The sequence below is a fragment of the Octopus sinensis genome, unplaced genomic scaffold (genome assembly GCF_006345805.1).
Source record: "Octopus sinensis unplaced genomic scaffold, ASM634580v1 Contig17961, whole genome shotgun sequence".
NCBI lineage: Eukaryota > Metazoa > Mollusca > Cephalopoda > Octopoda > Octopodidae > Octopus > Octopus sinensis.
The window spans coordinates 129,874-138,340 of record NW_021835457.1 but is presented as its reverse complement, the minus strand read 5'-3'; the positions used below and the strand labels follow the sequence as shown (position 1 = coordinate 138,340).

General features: G+C 35.3%; 1 pseudogene; it reads right to left on the bottom strand.

Moving 5' to 3' along the window:
- Positions 1-4,724: 4,724 nt before the first annotated feature.
- On the bottom strand, positions 4,725-4,829 carry LOC115231252 (annotated as a pseudogene).
- Positions 4,830-8,467: the final 3,638 nt, after the last annotated feature.

Below are 8,467 nucleotides of genomic sequence, written 5' to 3'. Positions count from 1 at the left end.
AGATAGACGATAAATAATATAGGCGATAGTGTGTCCCCTTGTGGGGTTCCAACATCTGTAAGAAATAGTCTAGACTCCTTAGGGCCAATTCTGACAAAAAGTTGAGTTTCCGATAATAGCATATGTATCATGTGTAGACTGTCTTCATCTACAATGTTCTTTAACACAATAAGTAGTTTGCTCATTGGTTTACTCTTTCATTGGTTGAGGTGGTGACGTGCCTCTCTTTGATATGTCTCAAATATGTTCTATTCTATAAATTTTTATATTATTGATAATTAACTATTAAAAATATTTAAATATTAAATAACAGCCCTCGCGATGGACGTGTGTCAAATTCTACCGATCTTAAAAAATTTTGATTTAAAGACAATAAAAGACGAACTAATATCCTTAACACAACACTGCTACTCCCACTGTCTATTTAAAACAGCCAAATGGTATTCCACGCCTATTAATCCCCAGGGCCTCAGAACTGATGTACTCCCTCAGAGAAATAAAAACAACTCCTTGCCCTTTTGACGCTCTCGTAGGCACATTTCCTTACTTTAATGACAGGGAGATATCTACGACGAGACGTACATGTTCGCTATGGCTTGTTTTCGTGCCGGAGAGTACAAACAAGTGCAGTTTATCACTCAGGAATATGAAAAAGAGTTCGGATCTGAGATTCCGTTAGGATTCCTCTCAAGATTTGCAGGATATCTCGTATGCCAAAAGCAAATTGCAGACAACGAATGTTGTCCTGATAGTTTGCTGCTAAAAGTTCTTTTTGTAGAAACTTTGTCAAAATCCGACATAGAAATTCACCAGGATTTGGAAAATTTAAGACGACTTTACAACGACCACGAAGACCAACTCGATGCATTTGATTTATTAATGTAAAAATATATTTACAAAATATTAAATAACAAATTATTTTTAATTAAATAGATATGGAAGCATTTTACGTTCTCTCAATAGAAAAGAAAAGGCTTTGTCAGTATTATTACATTCCCTTGACCTGTACCCATCACTTTGGAACACCTGGACGGAGATTATGAAGCTGGTGGAAGACAGGACTCATCTCCAGTCCCTAAACCTTCCAAATCATTGGTGTAAAGTCTTTTTTGTGTGTGAAATGTACCTCCTTCTGCACATTCCGGACGAAAGTGCTGTTCTAGTTCAGGAGGTGTTGGCTTCTTGTCCTGAACTGAACTCGTTTGCCCATTTGAACAGTATTTTGGCTCGGTCTTTGGCGGATTTGAGGGATGTGGAGTCCTCGTTTAGCATTTATCAAAGGATTTTCGAAACCTACCCTTACAGACTGTCAGATTTGGCTGATTATTCGTGCCTTCTCTACACAATGGTATGTTTGGCTATATAAACACCAATTTGTCAAAGTTAGTCACAATTTGTGTAGGAAAACAGAGAAAAACTGACATTTATAGCCAAAAAATGTTTCGATACTGACAGATTTGCTGTTTCTACGTGCATTGCCTTGGCCAATGACAGAAGTCTGTGTGGAAACCATTCGAAGGCCCTGGAACATCTCCGACGTAGTTTGGTGTTGTGTTCGAACAACGCAAATACGTGGATTCTGATTGGACATGAATGTATTGAGATGCACATGCCTCGTTCTGCCATCAAAGCCTACCTGAAAGCCGTCGGTCTGTCCAATGTGGGATTATAACTAGAAATTGACCGAAGGGACTTTAAGGGGTGGTATGGACTGGGACAGACTTATGAGGCTTTAAAGCAGCCGCAGATTGCGATATTTTATTTCTCGAAAGCGCATCTTTTGAAGTATTTTGAGAGAAATATTTGACAGGCCGAATGATTCGAGGATGTTGGTGGCCTTGGGGACGATCTACGAGTCGTTGGATAGAGTGGAGGAGGCGGTTAAGTGCTACTGGAAGGCACACTGTGTGGGGGATATTGAGACGGTGGCTTTGTTGAAGCTTGCAAAAATGTATGAACGACTTGGGAGGGAGGAACAATCGGCCGTGGCATTCCGAAGTTATTTAGACGAGGCCGGTCGTTCGGGAATATACGAAACAGGGAATTTGTACCACGCTTATATGGCACTGGCGAGATACCATACTAAGAGGAAGAATTGGGATCAGGTCATTTTGGCTGCTAAAGTGTGCATGGAGTATCCCGTCACGCGTTCGGAGGCTCAGCATATGTTGGCAATGGCTGATCAGGCTGAAATTCGATTTCCTTAGTTATGCTTATTTTTCATTTTTGTTTATCAAACTTAAATTGGCTTTGCGGTTTTATTAGTCTTAATTGTAATTAAAATGTGGTATTTTAATACACTCGTGGGGCCTTGATTATGTCTTTTTCAGGGCACCAGAAGCAAAAAATATATTTGGAGTCATTCTCGTTTTTTCTTTAAACCAATGGTGTCAAATGTACAGACTCGTTTCTTTTTAATTCCGATATTTAAATCTGAGTCATAAAAGATATTCGGTAATTATTTATTAAATGAGCTCCAGAAAGACAGGCACTATTTATCATACGCATGTTTATCGCATTCTTATCTGAAAAACTACCAAAATATCTGGGGTGCCGTCCGTCCTCGAACCTGTCGGTTTGGACAGAGGTGACGGAAAACGCCCTGACGGCTTAACTACATTCCCCTTTGAGCAGGAAAAATCCCTTATATGGGATTCTACCTGCTGTGACAAATCTGGTAGAGATATTTGGACAAACAGATAAGTTGGTTATCAATCAGTGATAGGGAGCTTAATGGTGGGCTAAGAGTTGTAGTTTTATTTGATAGTGGCATCAGTTCAGTCGATTTATAGCATCTGTGCTTTCTATTATTAAATCAAATATTTTTAGAATTAGTGTTGATTACTCGTTTGTTTAAGTCGATAAATATTTTCGGATTGATTGAGATTCAAACAAGTGAGTTTGGTTATAGGCTTCCTTTTTCAAGTGAATGATTAAAGAATAATTTGTTTTATAAGACGTGTCTTTTTTTCAATTTGAGCATTAAAGAGAATCGCGTTGTAGTTACAGATTTTTGGAATGCTGTATTTTGCAGTTAACCACCACTACTACACCAATTCAGTAAGATGTTGGATGTTTAATATCCGATTGTCTTTTTAGTTCCGAGTCTGTTTATTTGGTGTGACACATATCATAACCCTCACCAATAAAGTACCTTTTTAATTACTAAAAATATATCTTGTTACTTTATATGGACGTCATTGAAGATCAGTCAGATTTTCCATTTCTTTTTAGAGTAATGTAATTGTCTCCTTTTGTATCAATGCGCCCCATTTTAACAAATTTTGAAAGTAGGCTTTGAATTCTGTTAAAAGTTTCATTAAAAGTTGTCACTTTACACATCACTGGAATGGCTCTAAATCTTAAAAAACAAGCAGGTGGTCTAAAAAACGCACATTTTTACAAAAATGTCCCCATTTATGACTTTGGACTATTAAAGTTTAAGGCAGGATCCCCCAAACTTTTTAGAGCTGACACCTCTAAATATTTTTCACAAACTTCCGCTCCTAAAGAACATTTTCTATTTATATTATTACTTAACCAAAAGTTTGTTAATCGAAAAAAATAAAAAATCTAAAAATAAACACAATAAAGTTTAAATTTATAAAAGTATACAGTAACACGAGAATGAAAATATGGATATTGCAGAGTTGGACTGCTTGCTCAGCGACTAACATCTCTGTGTTTATTATTATTTGTCTTATCACAAGAGCCATAGTACTTTATAGCCCTTCATAGCCAGAAAACACATTTTATTTAAGTAAAGACCACTTAATGTTAATTAATCGAGGACAGAGGAAATGATCTTTGCTCTTTTTTCTTGCGTGTGAGTCCCTTCTAGATAAATCCGGTTTCGCAGTGGGTATTTATTCTGTGTTTATGTAATGAGTAATTTTTGATTAATGTTTACCGAGAAACTGGGACAGAATAAAGATCATAGAGAGTATCCGATTGGCTTTAGTGACTAATTAAACACGCTTCCACAGTCAAGTATTTTACTGTTATTAACTGTTATATTTACTCTAAGTAGATCATTAGTTTTATTAACGACTTTGTCGGTCATCTGTTCTTTCTATTGCATCTTCATTCTCCTGAATTATCAAACTGGAGTTTCAAGTGGAAAAAAATTAATCTTATAAAAGGCCCGGTCTTTATAATGAAAACGACATTTTCGCGGAGATTCACATAAAAGCTTCGATAAGAATGAAGTTATAAAAATTTCTAAAAAATCATCTCCATGGTAGGAAAAATGATTTGGCTCTTCAAATGTTTCGATCGGATATTCCCCGCAGGATTTTCCCATCTTGATTTTCTTTTCTGCAGCCAAAAGATAGCTATCCAGAATTTAGATCCAAATTTAATGATTTCCGCCGCATTTGATTTAAGTGATCTGTCTATCGACATATTGAATTCATTTTTAACAGGAACTGCTTTTTGAGACGGCTATTCTAGATAGTCCTTTTGACTTCTTCAACGCCTCTCCATCGCCGTAATTCACGGAAACTGCTTCGCAATCCGTGAGGCTGGGAAGGCGCCCTAAACTGCGTAGTCTTCAACAATCTTTCTCCGTTTTCTAACTGTCCATAAATTAACTTATTTCTTAAAAAATTTGAAAAATATAAATTTACTTGTGTCATTTTGTTATTATTAGGTGGGGGCACGGCCATATGTAGCCGAACAGATAATTTATGGCAGGTTTTTATGATTTACAAAAGTAATAAAAAAACCTCCAAAGAGGTACAAAAATAAAATAACCAGATAACCCCTACACACGGAAATCTTTAGTAAAAGGCGAAAGATTTATGCGCTTTGCATAGGAATCAGATTATCCCGATGTGTAACTCGCTATTGTGTAATTATCATTTTAAAGTAGATTTATAATATATATAATATTGCTTTAAATTGTTGAAATTAACATTATAAAATTGATTATAAATTATTTTCTTATTAATTGAGCTTTATTAATATAAATAAATAATAGAATATTAATGGACGATTATTAAAATGATAGAAGATTAAAAAACAGACGGATTTTGAAAACATTACTAAATCGGGTAATAATCTACAAAGTTTTTAAAGCAAAGGATTTGGATAGAACTGATATCGCTCTTTATGTGTCCTACAGAATTAATGGACTAACACTTTCAAGCAGAAAATTATGGAAGAAGTTGGCAAAGAATACATATTGCTGATATATAGTTCTCGTTTTCAGAACTTGTCTCAGAACGACTCTTCTACACACAAATACACCCAAACCACATTCCCATTTAATCGTTCAACTGTGGGGTATAGTCCGATCTGTATTCAGTCCGAGCTGGTTGTGAATCAACTTTCCCAACAACTTAATTACTCTAAGGTGTTTAAGACTACTCCTTGAACTGTTTTTGCAGTGTCGTAGATTGAGACAGTCATTTGATGAATGTAGTTTGTTTAGGGTATCTATCCTTTTCATCTTATCATATATTCACGACAATCCAAAACTCTCGGAACAGCACACTACCAATACTCGTCAAATATATTGACTAGAAGTTCATACATTTCATCCCAAATTTTAATAGGTAATAATAATTGGACAGCAAATATAAATCTCATTCGTTGTTGTAATTAATGAACTCATTCGAAAATTAAATTACAAAACAGTAAATCAAAAAGTACAAATTAATACAGACTGATAGGAGAAAGAGTCATTTGAGTGTAAGAAAACAACAAAGAAGTGACGACGTGGTAACACGTTTCAGCCACTCCAAAGCAGTCAAGATTAGTCAAAACCACGTGCCAAAATAGATTCCAAACTTTATTAAGTATAAATCCGCGGGAACAAATGACCAAATGAGTCCCTTCTTCCGCATTAACTAGACCACGCCCTAGGATGGAAAAATAGTACATGCGTGAGATGGAATAATCCGTAAGTCAAAGTACACTGAAGTTTGTTCTTGGTTCCCGAGAGTGAAATCCCCAAATGAGTAATTATAAATTGAATTCACTATTTTCAATGTTAAATTCATATTTTAAACGATTCACTCCCATCTTTTTATTCAACTTTTTATTTTATGATAATTCAGGTCTATCCGAGAAAGATTAAATTTGTAATCACCTTTTTTAAAATAAAGTTTACTATATTTCGGGAATGTTTTTACAGTCTAACTCTGTTGATTCAGCAATTTTATGCACACCATCCCGGTTTTCTTCATCGTATGTCTCCGCTACAGTATTTTTTCAATATTTTTGTAGCCCTAAATTCCTCGTTTCGAGATCGTATGAAATCTGTGAGATCGTATGATTGAATCTTTCAACAATCCCTTGACTCTGTGGATTGTACTTCTGACAGAGTTTTTGATATGGTATTCTTGAACTCTGGAGAATTTGTTTTATTTCTTTGTCAGACAAAGTTATTATGTATCCCATAGCTCCAATTGACGTGTTCAAACAACATTCCTGTTCTATAAGTTGGTCGGTAGCAGAGGAGTATTCTTCATCAGAAACCTCCATTTCATGCTTATGTTCAATTAACATACTTTCGAGAATTTGTTTCAGCACAACATATTGGATATAAGCTCTTGTTGCTTTTCAATGGCTATTTAATTTTTAAAGCATTTTGAAACAACTCCATCCCACATCAAAACCACCGGAATAGTTTCCATCTGTGCTTCATAGAGTATCGAAAGTTCATTTGCTAGTAGATCATATTTGTGGAATTTTTTGACTTTGACTTGTCTGAGGCGGTCTTATGATTTAAGCTCACCTCGTCAGCACCTGCGTGTATCAAATTACGATTGGAATCAACTTAATTTGTTCTTACAAAAAAAGTGTTTGGTATTTTGAAGTACTTCTCGATTTTTTTAGAAATTCTCAGACACGGAATATCATTTTCAATACCAAGATGAGTTGTCCAAAAAAAAGATGATTTAAAAATCCCCGCACGAAGTGAATTGACACCTCGGGCTAGAATTAGATAAAGGAAAATGCAAACTTTTAAATATCAACGATCCTCAGGCAAATTTTTTTGATTTGAGAAAATCAATAACCGATCTCATCCCTGGACTTTCATACCGCCTTCTTCCTCATGAAAAGCAGTATGCATATGCCGAAACTGCTATATACGCTCCGCTGCCTGCTATGCTACTCTCATCCTGACATGTTATCCTCCATGGAAACTTCCCTGAAATCGTACATGGAAGCAGTTCTGAACATCGCTTTCGGCGAAATCGCTTGGACCCAAGGAAAACTTTCCATCAAGTTCGGAGGGATCCGAAAGACCTGGCGCCGCATGCCCATTTTTCAGTTTCCAGAAGCCGTCAGTTTGTCGGAGAGGTTCTACCTCCCTTCATTGAATTCTGTCTGGATTTACCGGCTAATGACCTGCAAACATTTTGGACGCCTTTAAAATTTGGAAAAAATGAATTTAAATCATGTTGTGGGCGGCTAGAGAAGTTCAAATTACGAAATCGTCTCGAGCTAAGAACTGGAAATTGGAAATTATGACACTAGAAATTATTTTACCTACACCCATTTTGATAATGCATGGATGAAACGTGAAATGTTTAATAAATAATTTTGAACTTGTGAAGAAAAATCAAAAATTCTACTTACAATAAACAAACATTAATGACAAAACTAATGGCTAATGGCCATTTCATCTAATTATTGTCACGTTAAAATTTATTGAATTTCTCTTTTTGCCTCATATAAACTTTTTCGGTCTTGGAATTAATAGATCATGGAATTAAATGCTTTAAAAGCGAATTTATCAATTTGAAAATAAATGATAGTATCGAAAAGGTTGAGGCAGGGGAAAATTGTCAGAATGCAATTAATCCAATCACCCTTAAAACTGCGGGGAGATTTACAGTATTTGTTTGGAATAAATTAACTCATACGACCATTGAAAATTGTTTTCGTCATGCTTAATGGATAAAATGTGAAGCAATCAGAATCAAAAGTAAATCTAAGTATTACGGAAATAAGTAAGAAAATTCAAATTGATGATTAAATGTCTTATAGTAAATTTGTTGATTATGGATATCATGAATTTTTAGAAAAATCTAAACAAACACGTACATTATAATCAAACAAAGTTTAATGGTGATGCAATTCCAGCCATCTTTAGGTATTCTCTCAATATTTTTTTTGTTATAAACAATCTGTGACACCCTTTCACTCTCGAAGACATAATTGACATCCTCAATCATTTTTAGTAATAAATTATTGACATAAAATAAGTGAAATTTCGTGGCAACACGCATGCGGTACTTTCCGCAAGAGGGTGCGTGCTTTAGCCCCCCCGGAGTTTCCCCTCTGCCTATTCCTAACTTAATTTGTTTTCATTTGGTAAAATAAACAAAATAAGTGAAATATAGATCAAACGTCATAAACCTGTTCTACTAGCCAAGATGACACATCAGAAATTACGAAATGGCTTTACTAAAAATATTGACCTCATAGAACATCGAAACTCTCATCCAAGTTT